Source organism: Aethalodelphis obliquidens, unplaced genomic scaffold (genome assembly GCF_003676395.1).
Source record: "Aethalodelphis obliquidens isolate GAN/ISIS:26980383/991018 unplaced genomic scaffold, ASM367639v1 scaffold32, whole genome shotgun sequence".
Lineage (NCBI taxonomy): Eukaryota > Metazoa > Chordata > Mammalia > Artiodactyla > Delphinidae > Aethalodelphis > Aethalodelphis obliquidens.
In genome coordinates, this window is record NW_020837976.1 from 5,192,935 (window position 1) to 5,209,069 (window position 16,135).

The window sequence follows — 16,135 nt, forward strand, 5'->3', positions numbered from 1 at the left end:
CTCTCACGGATACCCACTCATTGTCTATTTTCTCAGACATTTCTGATATCAGGAGCACATATCCAACCCAGTAAAAGTACTTTACTAAATAAATGTATTACCATACATGATTCAGTTCTGTAACTCTGCATATGTAATAGCTAAAAGGTGGGCTCTGGAGTCACACTGACCTGAATTTGAATCCCTGCTCTGCCACTTACTAACTATGAGAATGTGGATAAGTTATTTCACTTCCCTGAGCCTCAGTTTCCCCATTGGTAGAATGGGTATAACAATTGTGCCTACATAATGGGATGACTGAGACTATTTAATGCATGAAGAGTGCTTAGAACATGGAACATACTCAAATATGAGGGATTATATTATTCTCAAGAAATGATATATTTTTTCCCTTCTCCTCCCTCCTCCTAGGATTTGTACATACAGAACTAAAATGACTGAAGGAGACAGAGATCCTCTTCAGCCTAAATTCCTCACAGGATTGTCAGGTGAGGTCTGGAAGAGATTTCATTATTTTACAGATACTTCATCACAATCTGTGAAGGCACCTTTCCATTCCTCCCTCCTCCCACTCCACCCTCAGCCTCCTGAGAGGTCACAAGGAGGCAGAGAAAGTAGGAGAACTGACCAGCACAAGAGAGATCCTGGGGGTGGAGAAACAAGGAGGAGGTGAGGGGCACAGGAGAGGGTCCCAGGAGGGCTGGGGAAGAAGTGAGAGAGGGTCAAATAAGAAAGAAGTTCCTCTGCCCCATGATTAGAGAGCGAGAACGGGGACCATTCCAGTGAGGCAAACCAAGGGCATACTGTCCATACCTTGCACATGGAGACAGTACATTGCTGTTTTCTACAGAGTGTAAAGCACAAAACAGAAAAAGTCATTTCCAGACCACAAATCCTGATTTGGAGGAGGGAAGGGTAATGTACTCACTGACCTCATCTGCCCCAGCAAAGACAGACATTCCTGATGCACACTCTTCTGTAACCTCCCGATGCCTGGTTAAAGCCAGCAGCACTGTCAGGAGCCACCTTCTCTCACCCACTCCAGCCCAGGGCTCTCAGTCACTCCCACCTCCCAGCCTCAGGCCACCCACACCGGGGGAAACCCTGCCCCGAGAAGAACTGTGTAGAAGTTGTGGGCACAGGCTCCTCCTCAGCTGTCAGCCTTTGCTGGTCACAACTGTCTTGAATATGCTCTGTGTTTGCTCTACTCCCTTGGGGCCTACCAATTTCTGGTTTATAGTCAGTGGATTAGGCAGTGCAAGCTGCCATAACAAAATACCATAGACTGGGGCAGCTTAACAACAGAAATTCATTTTCTCACAGTTGCAGAGGCTGGAAGTCCCAATTCAAGGTACCAGCCACTTCAATTCCTAGTGAGAACTCTCTTTCTGGCTTGTAGTCGGTACCTTCTTACTATGTCCTCACATGTCAGAGAGAAATCTCTCTCTTTCTCTTCCTCTTCCTATAAAATCACAATCCTATGAGATTAGGGTCCTACGATCATGACCTAATTTAACCTTAATTACCTCCTAAAGACCCTATCTCTAGATACAGTGACATTGGGTAATGCAACATGGATTTGAGAGGACACAAACATCCATTCCATAGCACTCAGATTGGCTGGATGTTTGTCAGCCTTTCTCTGCGCCTCTTTCTCCTGCCCTTCCCATGAAATATCCATGCTTCCTTGCCTCTCTAAGGTGCTGGGTCCTCCAGCACCGAAAAAGCAAAGGGAAAAGTTGAAGACTGTTTATCAATAAACTTAAATTCCTCACACTGGGACAATGGTTTGACATCACCAAGGACTTCCACATTTTGTTTCAGGTGACTCCCTCAACAGGTGTTGGTAGCTTCTTTTTCTAGATGAAGAAAACTAAGACCAAGAGAGGTTGAATGTCTTGCCCAAAGTTATACAGCCAGCAAGTAGCAGAGTAGAACTCAGATTACAGCTGCTGGAGTCCAATGTCTAGAGAATCCACAAAACTCCCCACCATCCTTTCCATCAAAGCCTTCACTGCCGAGGCTCAATGCCTCCTCACTTCTTGCCAGGACGACTGGCATGGAGTCCTCATTCATCTTCCTGGCTCCTGTGCTACTCCCTGACAACTGCCTGCCAGGGCATATTCTAATTATAGTTGTGGTACTTCTCCACTTAAAAGCTTAGAAGCAGTCACACCGCAGCAGCAAGCACATCTGGTGCCCAGACACTGGTTTCTAAAAACCATTCTCCAATAAAAGGAGCCAAGGTCCTTTGGAGAAATGGCTGGTTCTAGGGCTGAGATAGGGAAGATAAAATATGAGCCTGGAGGATCTTGTAAGGCCAAAAGCAAGGAAGTACTCAAAACACACACATGGAGACACACACTCACAATGATGGGGGCATGTCAGAACAACACAGGTGACAACCTGAAAGAATTCCCAATGGCCAAAGCTAGAATAACTGAAGAAACAAAATAAATAACAATAGTATTGGTTATAACCCCAAAACTACTCAAGAATTAATAAATATCCATGAGTCCATAGTGATATAAATAAATAAATGGGGGAGAAGGGACCAATCTTCCTTACAGAAGAATTCCAAATAATAAATGTAAAAGTAATCAGAGAAAGAGAAAAATCACCATTAGACCACCACAGTAATCACTGCGGTAGGCAAGATCCACTAATGAATACTAAAATTAGAAAGTGAAATATTAAGGAGAAACACAATATTTGTATAGCCTCAAATATCTTTTTATATTAATTGTTTTACTTACTGTGGTGCTTTTAACATATGCCCACAAATTATTTGATACTCCTCTCTCCAGGAAGTGAAGCTAAGTCCCCTCCCTTTGAGTGTGGACTGGACTTAGTGACTTACTTCTAAAGAATAGTGTCTTAGTCAGTTCGGGCTGCTAGAACAGAATATCATAGACCGGGTGGCCTATAAACAAAAGTTTATTTCTCACAGTTCTAGAGGCTGGGAAGTCCAAGATCAAGGTTCTGGGAGATTTGGTGTCTGGTGAGAGCCTGCTTCCTGGTTCATAAATGGCTGTGTACTTGCTATGTCCTCACACAGCAGAATGGGCAAGAGAGCTTTTTGGAGTCTCTTTTTATAAGGGCACTAATCTCACTCCTGAGGGCTCCACCCTCATGACCTAATCACTTCCCAAAGGTCCCACATCCTAATGCCATCACCTTGGAGGTTAGGAGTTCAACACATGAATTGGGGGTGTTGGGGGGTGGAGAGACACAAACATTCAGTCCATAACAAATGGAGTATGAAAAGAGAAAAATAGTAATATTACAGTAATCTAGCAGACATCACCTTAATTAAGTGGTCAAGGTTAAGATCACCAGTAATAAATCACGTTGGTCTCATGTATCCCTCGATATGATGCTCTGAGAAGGCACTTCACCTCTGTGGTATTCTTCCCCCAAATCCATAATCCCAGTCTAATAATGAGAAAATATCAGATGAACCCAAATAGAAGGACATTCTGCAAATACCTGACTCACACTCTCCTAGAGTGTCAAGGGCATAAGGAACAAGGAAAGACTGTCACAAACTGGAAGAGGAGAATATGTGATAACTAAATGCAGTGTGGGATCCTGAATTCAATCCTAGAACAGAAAAAGACGTAAGTGAAGAAACTGGTGAAATGTAAATAAAATCTATGGTTTTGTTTTTAAAAAAACAAACAAAAAGCCTTCTGGTGCCTAAATAGCAAAGTACAAACTCCAAAGTACAAACTCCACAAGACCCTCTGAATGTAACCCAGATGCCTCTTCTGCCTCTCTTGCCACCTCCCACTTTGCTCTCTACTCTTCAACCAAGCCAGAGTGAGGGCCCTGAGGGAGCTCAGCCAGTTGCACCTTCTTGTCTCTTCTCTTATTTCAACCTCTGCCTGGAATGCCTTCTCCCCTCTGTTCCATGTGCCTACTCATCCGTTTATCTGATAATTATCTTTTTAAAGTTTAGTCCAAGAATTTCTTCCTCGGGGAATTTTTTTTTGCTGACTACCCCTGCATCCCAGTGGTCAGTATTTCCCCATGGCCCTCTTTCTCTTTCAGTGACACCAGGAATCCCATAGCTATTTTATCAGCATCTACAACATTTAGTGCATTTCTTTAAATGACTGTATCTTCCTCCGCTAGGTAGTAAAATTCTTGAGGGAAACCTGATCTTATTCATCTTTTATAGCGTCGGAGTTTAACACATGCTTTTTTTATACATATTGAATGAATGAATAAATTAATGAATAAACCCACACTAGAAATCTACTGGCTAGAAATGATAAATGTGTAAATTCATCTCAGCTATGCAGACATGTTTGAAGACAATTTTCACTCAAAACTGCAAAATGCTTTGTAGGAATTCATAAAGCAACTCTTAAAACACATCTTGAGGTCAGCACACATCCTGGTTGGTAGAAAGCCAAAGGCTTCCACAAATGAGCCCACTTCATGGAGAGCCCAGGCTCTGGACCTCCCCTCTGGACGCTCTTATTCCCAGTGACTCAGTCAGCTCAATTAAAATAGCTCCACACAGAGCCACACGGGTCCTCATTTAAATGCATGGCCTTTATTTCAGTCAAATCTGTACCTTGAAGTTATATACCTTTCAAAACTCTCTCAAGTCAACCGAGTTGCTTCCTATCACACTTGTAGAGTGAAAACTCCTTTTCTGTGGCATCCTTCACCAAACTTCTCATATAAATTTTTAGTTCAATGCCATTTACCTGGGCATTTTTACAAATTTTGTATTCTTTCTCCCAGGAATAGTGTCTGAAGTCAGGCAACGGTTCTCTAAGCATGAAGATCATTAAGTATGGGTTGGATGGTACAGAAGATAAGATTCTCTGATATGATCATAATCAACAGATTTATCTATTAAGTATTTACTGCATGCACACATACAAAGCATTGTGCTAAAACTACAGTAAACATACAAAGGTTTAACATATTGTTTCTACCATGAGAGGAACAGAGGTCTAGAGGAAACCATCCATATCCCTTTAAAAAATGACTAGCACTACAAAAAATATGGATTAACCTCAGCTTCAAAGATCTCCATCTCTCCCTTTCCAAAGGATACTAAACAATAAAGCTAGATCCCAGGGCATTATCTTGATAGACTGGAGGAAACATCGACTACAACAGTCCTTGCCTATGACCAGGACTCAAAGCTTAAAATGTGTCCCCCAGACTGGCACTGGCTAATTTTTTTCTAGAATGTAGGCAGAGGAGAGGGTGACTGGTTACTATATGCTCAACTACCTTATCTAACTTAGGAGGAAAAAGTTTAATAAATCAAAACAATCTTCCAGTTCAATCCATCCAGTTGAGTCAATCCTGTTCCTGTAATCACCATTACAAAGTTATCTTTTGACTTATGAAGTCTTTTGAACGAATACAAGATCACTGTCTGAATCTTCAATATTATTATGATTCTGATGTCTGTCTTTTCCAAACAGAGGGAAAAAACACATGTGCAAAAGGAGTTTTTTTCCCATGCAAGCATTCCTTTTCATCTCTGCCTCCAAGTTTGAATAATTGCAAGGAGAATTTTAAAAAACATACAACTTTGATAAATAAATACTATAGAAATTGAGAGAAGGGGACTTTAAAGAGAAGCTGAGACTTCAGCTTAGCTTTGAAGAACTAATAGACTTAAAATGGTGCTGAGGCAAACCAGCAGGCAGAGCAAAGGCAGAGGCAGGAATGTTTATGGTGAGTTCAGTTTACTCCCAGACTCACTGAAGCAGGGGCTGCGTGTAGGGGCAATGGGAGATGTGGTTAGAATGTCAGGTTGATGTCAAATGGGAAAGGTCTGCAGTGCCAGGAGAAGGATTTTCCTCTGTAACTGTGGGGGTGGGAACCATTTATGATCTGTGTTCAGAGGATATGATGCATGTTGGGAGCAATATCTTAGAGGATAGAAATATGTTGGCTGATTAGAGAAGACCCTAGAGGCCAGAGGAAAGTAGTAGAGACCTTAACTTAATAGTAGTTGGAATAGAAAGGAAGCAGTATGTGAGAAAATGCCGTGAATGAAAAAATCAACAGGACTTAAGCAAAGACTGGGTGTGGAGAGGAAAAAAGACAAGATGACTCTCAAAGTAACCAACAGAATAGCCACACAATCAAAAGAGAAGATTCAAGACTCTGAAGCCAACTGCCTGGGTTTGAATTCTGTCTCTCACACTTACTAGTTGTGTGACTTTAGGAAAATTACTTAGCCTTCCTGTGCCTCAGTTTCATCATCTGTAACATGATGATGATAATAACATCTACCTCCTAAGGCTGTTGAGGCTGATATTAAATGAGTTGAAATATGTAAGACATATAGAATAGTGCCTGGCACCCAGAAATCAGTAGTACATTTAGATGCTGTTGTTGGTATTGTGGTTTTTACAGAAATACGAAGACTGTTAGCAATAGGGATAAAAACTAAATCCCTTCAGAAATTGCTCTCGGGAGAATGGAGAGGTAAACTTGGAACTGGAATATATTACAGTAAGTCATTTTTACCATTTAATGGTGAGTCACATTTGCCATTAGGGTATGAAGTCCCCCTTTCATCTCCCCTGCCCTCAAATATATAGTTCCCCAGCTACCCTCATGTGTCCAGGCCTCCTAAAAGATCCACCCTAAAGTTTTCAACCCTAGTTTATTTAAATGGAAATGAAATTTCACTGGGGATACTTACTGGTTGAAAGGGGATTTTAAAATCATTTTTAAGTAGAGAAGCATGGCTCTAAATGCAGAAGCCTCCAAAAGAGACACCTTCCAGAGGACATTGCTCTGAATTTATATAACCAGGGCATCTAAGGATGAAAATCAATCCCAGGAACATGTGCCCCTCATCCTGCCTCAGACAAGGGCATTGCCAAAGCTCTCAGTCACCATTTTCCCAACTGCGAAGCAAGGCTAAAAATATAAATATTACTCTAATAGGAATTGTACTTGTTTGAAAGGAAAGGAAAAAGGAGTAAATAAAGGAAAAAGAGAACATATATTTGGAAATTATTACACATTATTAGGTTGGGAGGGTGAACTGTTACACCTAAATACTTATTAAAAGGAAGAAGTTGGGAATTAGGAGCACTGGCCTTGGTCTCTTCTCTGCAACTGAGCCACGACTGGACTTGGAACAAATTTCTCAATCTTTACCTACCTTAGTTTACCCTGGATTGTTGGGAAGACCTCCCAACAATTAGGAAGTTGTGAGACTTCCCTAATGCCTAATCCTTTGGGTTCCTTAAAGTGAAAGGCAACTTAAGTAAAAGCATCATTTTCATTCATCTGGTTTTCATTTTCTTAATATAATAATGATGAAAGTAGCAGTAGTCAGTATTAACGTAACATCCAAGGAGCTCAAGGTACAGGACAGACACCATTATTACTCTCAATGTTTTTGCTATTTTTGCCACCATTGGTAGCACCAATTGTCCCCAATATATTAACCATCAAATAGCCTCCCTACTTTAGACAGAAACCTTGCAGTTGCTATTTTTAAATGCTGCAGAGTGAAATATTTCTATCCAGTAGCTGGAGGAAAGAGAGAACTGAAGTTTGAGGCAGCTTGACTTTTTTCTTAAAAGGAGGCATCACAGCTCAAGGTAAATGCAGATTCATTATTATTTGATGGATGACCAAACTTGTCAGGCCTGCACAGGCTCTTCCTAGTGTGTGCGATCATGCCTCTGGCCTTGGCCTCCCACAGACATTCCTAGGGAGGTTTATAGTGTCCCTCATTTCCAGACTCAGTTCCACCCCAATTCTTGAGCCAGTTCTGTCTAAGGCCAAAAGCATATCAACTGTCTCAGCACATCCTGCTGCTCCAGCGTCACTTTGGACTAGCCACAGGCCCAGTCATGACTGCTGCATTTACATATTTTCCCTAAATCTTCTTCCTGTTCGTTAATCAGACCCAGTCCCTTAATTCCCCAAAACTCCTTGGTGTCAGCTTTGTCTGAGTTACAGCTCTCTCATCAAGCCCCCATACTCACCTCACATGGGTATAACCCATAAGCTCCATAATTCTAACCAGTTACCTTGCCTACTTGTCCAGACATAGACTGGACAATGGACATCTCATCAGTGACCTATCAAGACATATGACCAACCTCCACAGGGTCTCTATCTATGCCTTGAAATGGTGTCAGCCCTCTAGAACCTTGTCATGTAGAGTAGAAAGAACCCTAAAATAATTGAGAATAACTTTCCTACTAGCCCAGTGAGATAGGGGTTCTAATAGAATTATGCCATTTTAGAAAATAAAATAATTTTACAGACCCCTCTGAGTTTGGGACTGAGGCTCATTCCCCCCACCCTTTTGCCAGCCTCCACCCTCCTGGGACTAGCCAACACTTCTACCTTCTGGTGTGCATCCTCCTGCCGATACTCAGACCTCTCAGACGACAGTGACTACCATCTGACTCCCATATTTGAACAGTACCTGCAGTAGCTGCTCCCTATACCACAAATTGTACCAAAGCTCTTTCTCTGCCATCCCTTCCATCTTGGTAGGAATGATCCAACCTTCTCGCCACTAGACTTTCTTCTAAAACCCCAGGATAGTCTTTCCTAACTAAGGGGCCCTCTCCCCAGGAAAAAGCGCATATTCATATACACAGGGAAATGTATTTTGGCCACAGAGGTTCACTGACCCATCAGGGCCAATGCCTGAGCCCCAAATTAAGAACCACTGTCTTCAATAACATGGCTCAATACATGCTCAGTTCATCTCACTCAGCAGCTGAGATGGGGAGTGGACACTCCCAGCTCCAACCCACTGATGGTAATGTTAGATGCTGTGAAGAAGCCATCTGGGTTGACTACTCCAAAAAATGACCTCTTCTGGGCATACTTCTAGAATACTCATGTGTAAAATTTATGGCTTACCTTTAAAAGTAAATAATGTATGGCATTTAAAAAAGATATATGGGACTTGAGGATATGCGGAGGGGGAAGGGTAAGCTGTGACAAAGCAAGAGAGAGGCATGGACATATAAACACTACCAAACGTAAGGTAGATAGCTAGTGGGAAGCAGCCGCATAGCACAGGGAGATCAGCTCGGTGCTTTGTGACCACCTGGAGGGGTGGGATAGGGAGGGTGGGAGGGAGGGAGATGCAAGAGGGAGGAGATATGGGAACATATGTATATGTATAACTGATTCATTTTGTTGTAAAGCAGGAACTAACACATCATTGCAAAGCAATTATACTCCAAAAAGATGTAAAAAAAAAAGAAAAGATATTATGTTGGGCTTCCCTGGTGGTGCAGTGGTTGAGCATCCGCCTGCCGATGCAGGGGACACGGGTTCGTGCCCCGGTCCGGGAAGATCCCACATGCCGCGGAGCGGCTGGGCCCATGAGCCATGGCCGCTGAGCCTGCGCGTCCGGAGCCTGTGCTCCGCAACGGGAGAGGCCACAACAGTGAGAGGCCCGCATACCACAAAAAAATAAATAAATAAATCGAAAAGATATATGTTAATTCTTCAATAATCCATTAAAAATAGGCTTCAGTGGGAAAAAAATGAGTCTAGAATCCCAACTGGGACTGTCAGGAATAAATACCCCCGCAATGTGGACAGGGACCTTCCTAGCCCATCCTGCACCCTCCAAGCCTTAGGGCAGAGTTGGGGTGGGAATGTTGCAGTATCAAGCCACTGATTATGGCTTTTGTGGCCTGGATCAGAGGTTCTAGAAACACAAGTATGCCAATGAACAGCTGAGACACAGAAAACGGATCCAATTTCAGTACGACACTTAAAAGCACCTCCTCTCCTCTTCCTCTTTTCTTCACGAGGGTTCTGTTCATAAAGGTTCTTCACAGGGAAGAGGTGAGGACAGGACTGAGATCCACACGATTTTGCCTCCTTCCCCTCTTGCCAATAATCCCATTCATCGGCAGTTACAGAACCAAAGCTAAGACTGGGGTGAGAATATATCATAAATATTTTCACTTCTTTTTCACATATGTACAATCATGAAATCAATGTTGGAAAGATCATTTTGTCTCTTTGATTTATTAATCACTCCCATTTTTTAAGTTCTCTGTGAATGAAGACTCCCCAAGATCTGAGCCAGTATTTTATGCCCCTGACATTCACTCATTCAACAAATATTTATCTGTGCATCTTTTATATGTCAAGTCCTATCGTAGACACCAGGGTTACATTGTGGACCTGCAGAGACCCTACTCTTAGTTACAATGAACTAGAAAGGTCAACATTGGACAAATGTAACATCTGTGAGGCAAGAGAAGGGTGGGCACCTCCCATAGGTGGACCCAACCTAGGTAAAAAAGTTCCTCCTTACATCTGGTATCATTTGAGCCCCCTTTTCCTTGACACAAATAGAAAAGGGAAAACCATCTCTCTTGTCAATACCTTCATAAAATGGTGACACTCATGAAATCATCCCTGATTCTTCTCTTCTCTTGCTTAAACAGCTTCAGTTCCCTTCACAATGCCTCACAGGACATATTTCCTTGCCTTTAATAATAACTTTCCTCACACTGGTGCAGACCTTTCTCATGTATAAGGCACTTTGTGGTTTACAGAGCACTTCCGCATCATTACCACTCTGATCCTCACAACAACCGCACAAGGAAGGGAATGAAGATATTTGCTGAGCGCCAAGTACACCCAAGGCACTGTTCTAGGGCTGTGGGGGCACCTGTGTCACTTTACACTTGTCCCTGATGAAATCTATCCCACTTTTGTAGAGCCATTTTCTCAATGAGTCAAGGCCATTTTCAATTTTATTTCTGTCTTGCAGAGCGATAACAACCCCACCTAATTTAGTGCCAGCTGAAAATTTAATGCGCATAGTCTTAATTCCTTCATCCAAGCCATCAATATAGTTATTGAGTAGGATAGATCCTGGCCCCAATACCTCTGGGACAGCACTCAATATGTCCCCTTAGATTGATACCAGGCCATTGATAACCCCCCTTGGGATGAAGCCGTCCAGGCTCTAGCAGAAGTGTAAATGGGAACATACTCTTCTAACATGTCAAAGACAATGTCTGGTTCAAAAAAATCAAAATCTTTACTAAACTTGAGATAGATCCCATCTATCGATTCCACAGGTGTATGTAGCCTCTCATAATCATGGGAGGAAATTAAATTGGCCTGGCATTGTTTGCTCTTTACAAATATGTACTGATTGCTACTTAGTATTTTATATTCTTTCAGGTGCTACCCAATTGGTTATTTGACGATTTATTCCAAGATCTTCCCAGGTATTGATGTTAAGCTCACATGTCTGAAATTTCCAGGGTTCTCCTGTCTTTCTCTTGGAGATGGGCACCTCATTTACCCTTTTGCTATCCTTACGGGCTTTTCCAATCCTCTGTGATTTGGGGGAAACACTGGCTAATAGTCCTAAGATGAAAGTTGAAAATACATTCAGTATCCTACAGGGCAAGCCATCAGGTCCTGCTGACTTGAACGTATTAGGTTTTTCTAAGTTTTCTATGTTGTCTCTTTGGCCTTCTATCCTCCTATTACAACTGGGACTTATTCCAGGCAGCAATTTATAGCTGTTGTTATCTTTCCCCCTGGACGAGGGGAATGAAGAGGACATTGCAAAAAATAAAATAAGAAGTTCTACCATTTTACTCTCTCTTCTGCTTTAGCAACTCTGAAAGAGACAATACCAGGTATTCATATCCCATTTCCTTTTCCTCTTCTTGCCATACTGGAAGACTGCCTTTCCCAGCTCCTTTGCAGTTAAATTGAAGTCATGGGATTGGGTTGGGCCAATCTACTGATGGAAGGAATGATGACCACCATTTTCTGGCCTGGACCCAAAACTCTCTGCATGACCCTCCTGCTTTCTCTTCCCCTTTGCTGACATCCACGGTCATGACATGTTGGTAAGGTAGCAGCACAAGAGGAAAGAAGACCAGACACCTGAATAACCACTCGGGAGTGCTGCTCAGGACAGTTACTCAACCTACACTGGACTGTGATGTAAATAATAGATACATAGCACAGGGAGATCAGCTCGGTGCTTTGTGACCACCTAAAGGGGTGGTGGGAGGGAAATGCAAGAGGGAGGAGTTATGGGGACATATATATATATGTATAGTTGATTCACTTTGTTATAAAGCAGAAACTAACACACCATTGTAAAGCAATTATACTCTAATAAAGATGTTAAAAAATAAATAAATAAGAGATGCATTCTGGTGTGCTGTTAAACCACTAGCTATTAGGAAGTTTTTTTTTTATGTTGATGCAGAATCTCTCTTCTTATCATTTTCTCACACTGACCTCAGTTTTTGTCCTTTGAGATCATACAGGGGATATTTCTCTGTCGATTACAAAGCAAAATTTTCTGTGAATATCTTTTGGGACTAACAAAATATTTAAAGACTATCTCTTCTTATTTTCTATTACCTTCCCTAGGTATATATTTTTTATTTTAACCTTGCTAATCAATCATACTATTTTATATATTTATGTAAATTTTTATTTCATTTGGAGGAGACCTTGCCAAAGGACCTTAATCCACCACGTGTGTCTACATAAAGAGAAAACTAAACAAGTCCAATTTTAAGTTATAAAGAATTACAATGGGTTTGGTATCTGTGTATGTGTGTGTTTTCATTTGAAAAAGTTATGTTAAGTTATTTAATAGAAAGAATAATATACCAAATATCGGTGTGTCTATCACACAATATTTTTAAACATTCACATTTCTCTATATATACAAGAAACACACCTGATAGGCCAAGTCCCTCTGTTTCCCTCCCCAGTCTCATTTCCTTCACTCCCACGTTAGAGGGAGTGCAGTGTACCTTTTCAAACTTTAACTACCTTAACTGTATATAGCTGATCATAAAGAATGTGTTACATTATGTTGTGTGTTTTGGTTCACATAAATGGCATTGGATTGTATGTATTTCTACGTAACTTGTTTTTTTATTTAACATTATATTTTTAGATAAAATCAATTTGATACATATAGATCTAGTTTATTCATGTTTATTTGTTGTGCGGTTTTAATCCATTGTATAAATAAATACAGCCAGAGTTTATTTACCCATTTCCCTATTCATATATGGACATTTAGTTTATTTCCAATTTATCACTATTCCAATAATGCCAGTTTCTCTCCAAAGTGTTCATACCACTTTACTTTCGCACAAGTTATATGTGCAAACTCCTATTTCACCATCTCTTTATCAATACTTGGTATTGTTAAGATAGTTTTATTTTTGCCAATCTTCAGATCTTATTAAGTTTGTATTTCATCCTATTCAGTCCTCATTTATGTCCTTCAATGGTTTGGGTGGTAAGATTCTCCCAAAAGGTGTTAAGAATGTTATTCATATGAATAACATTTTATTCTAAGATATTTTCAGTAGATTTCTTGATCTTATAAATGAAGTATCCTGTACTATTACACTTTCTAACTGAAAAGTAAAAGTACTATTTCTCGTATTCAGAAATGCTGTTGATTTTTGTACAGTGAATAATTCTCCAAAAAGAAACAAGATTTATAACAAGCAACCTAGAAAAGCAACATCTAGCGAAGAAACCTGTAAATTTTTTTAAGTATTTTAGAGTATTTTCATTCACTAATATAGAGTTCAGCCTTCAACCATTTAACAAATATTATTTAATGTCTACTAGATCCTAGGCCCTATGCTTAACAATGGAGCTTCTCCAGTGAGAAAGACACACAATAAGCAAACAAAACAATGAAACGAGATCTTTTTTTATACTTATTGAGAATCTACTTTCCATGACTGCAGAAATTAAGTAGCTCTTGGAATTCCAACCTTTCCTCTAAGTTTTCCATATCCCCAGAACATAAATACCTACAACTGCTTCTTTCTGCCATGCGATGTCATGACAGGGAATTGATCCTTCATCTCTCACAGATGATACTGGCTTATGTAATTGCAATGCACTACTTTTCACCATTCCAGCCCTCACTCACACATACCTGCCCATACTTCATCAAATATCAGTACTCATGCTTTCCCTTCTATATCACCATTGCCTCTAGGTCACTCAGAGTTCAGGACAGGGGCACCATCCCCTTAGGCCGTTCGAGTGAAATTCAACAAATTCTCTGGGCACAGGTACACCCCCTTCTACTGAATGATGCATATGCAACATGCAGGCAGCTGGCAGTAGATGACCCTCACCTGACAGTCCCAAGAAGAGTAAGCCCACTTCTTCCCAGTTCCTCTACTCGGGCCATTGGTTATGCTCTCTAACATGCAAGGAACCTTCCGCAGGATTGGCTCTGCTTCCAGGGGCTTCTCTGGTAATGCCACTGATGGCGCTCAGCAATATCTCAATAATCTCACCATGGACCTGTCCCCATTTCCAGCCTCACCTTCTCAGCTCTGCCCCCCACTCCACCGCCTCCACACAATTCCTCCACATGATCTGTTTTTTCCTGTATTCTTCTTCCAATCTATTATGATGGTATAAAATTCATCCTCAACTTTCCTCCTGTTTTGAATTTCAAGAGCCTATATTGAAAGTCAAATAGACAGAATATTAAGTCTGTCTTCTGCCATCACAAACCTAAATCTCCTCAAGGAAAAGCAGCTACCTCCAACAAGCCAGAGGATGAGTCATAAATCATAAAATACAAAAATAAAAACATAAAGACTAAAGCTCCAATATATTTTCGCATCACGCAGAAAAACTTAGGGGCAAGGTAACATAGTGTTCTAGAGTCAGATTACCTGGGTTCAGATTCCTCTGCCATTTACTGGTACATTATTTTGAGCAAGTAACTTAACCTCCCTGTGCTTCACTTTCCTTATCTGTAAAGTGGAGCTGATAATAACCTACCTCAAAGTATTGTGATAAATAAAGTTAACACATGTGAGGTACTTAGAACAATGCCAGGCACATAGCAAACACTCAATTATATAATTAAAGATGACTCATGGCTAGTTCACACTCAATTAATCACAGAGCATCTTGAGTCTAGAAGCTTATCTCACTGCTCCCATGATTTGGTTATGCCTGAAGACGGAGTGATCATCATCTTGAAGCTCTGCCTCCTCAGTATGCTGACCTCTCTGTTGCTTGGTTTCTAAGAAATGTATAGCCCAGATGTTTTCCTAGGCAATTTCACACTGTTATTAATGGTTAGCATTCCAACAAGAAATCTCTTTCTGGTCTTCTGCCATGGAGATATCCACAGGACTCACTGCCTCATTTCATTCAGGTCTGTACTTAAATGTCACTTCCATGGAGAAGTTGTCTCTGAAAAAATAACCTGATACCCTTCATCCTACCTACTCTGTTTTATTGCTCTTCATAGCACTTTCCACTCTCTAACATTATGTGTATATTTACTTCTTTATTTGTTTATTGTCTATCTCACCCTACGAGAACACAAACTGGAAGAAAGCAAACATTTTGTTTATTTTATTCACTGCTATATCTCCAGCAAGCATAATGTGACATACAGTAAATCCCAATAAATACTTGTTGAATGAATGAATGAACACTGCAGCTGGTTTATGACAAACCCTCAAAGAACCCTGTTGTCTGGCTCCTTAAGACCCAGAGATGGCAACTAGTTTCATGTTAATAACGATCTATGGTAATAGGTGCCTGGAGCATCCATTTAGATTGATTATGAAGCAGGAAACTGCTGTGATTGATGACCAATGGCTGCAAAGGGATTAGAAGGGGAAATCAGATGTCCTCCCTGTATTTTGCAGCTCAAGTCGAGACTAAAGCCAACTTTAGTCATCCATTCTGTGCGTTTCCACTTCTGGACTCCATTTGGTCTTGTTTGGCCTTGCCAGGGAAAGAGAAGTCACTTCCTCAGCAAAAGGCATCCCAAGACCTGTGTTACCAACCAACCAACCACAAGGAAGGGAAAAGAGTGTTTTTCTTTCTAAGGTCCAGGCCTAAGACTGGCCTTTACCTCATTACTTCTGACCTCCACACAACCTTCACACTGATGTTCCTGGATCCTCCTGATCCAGCCCCACATGAAACTGAAAAGAGAATTTTGAACAACTTCCCTCCTGCCATAAAAACAATACCCCTACTCTAGCAAATTACTATGTGTTCCTGGAGACTCTATGTTGCCCGCGACCCATATCTAAATTCCTTCTCTCTACAGACGGAATGAGACGTAGGAAAG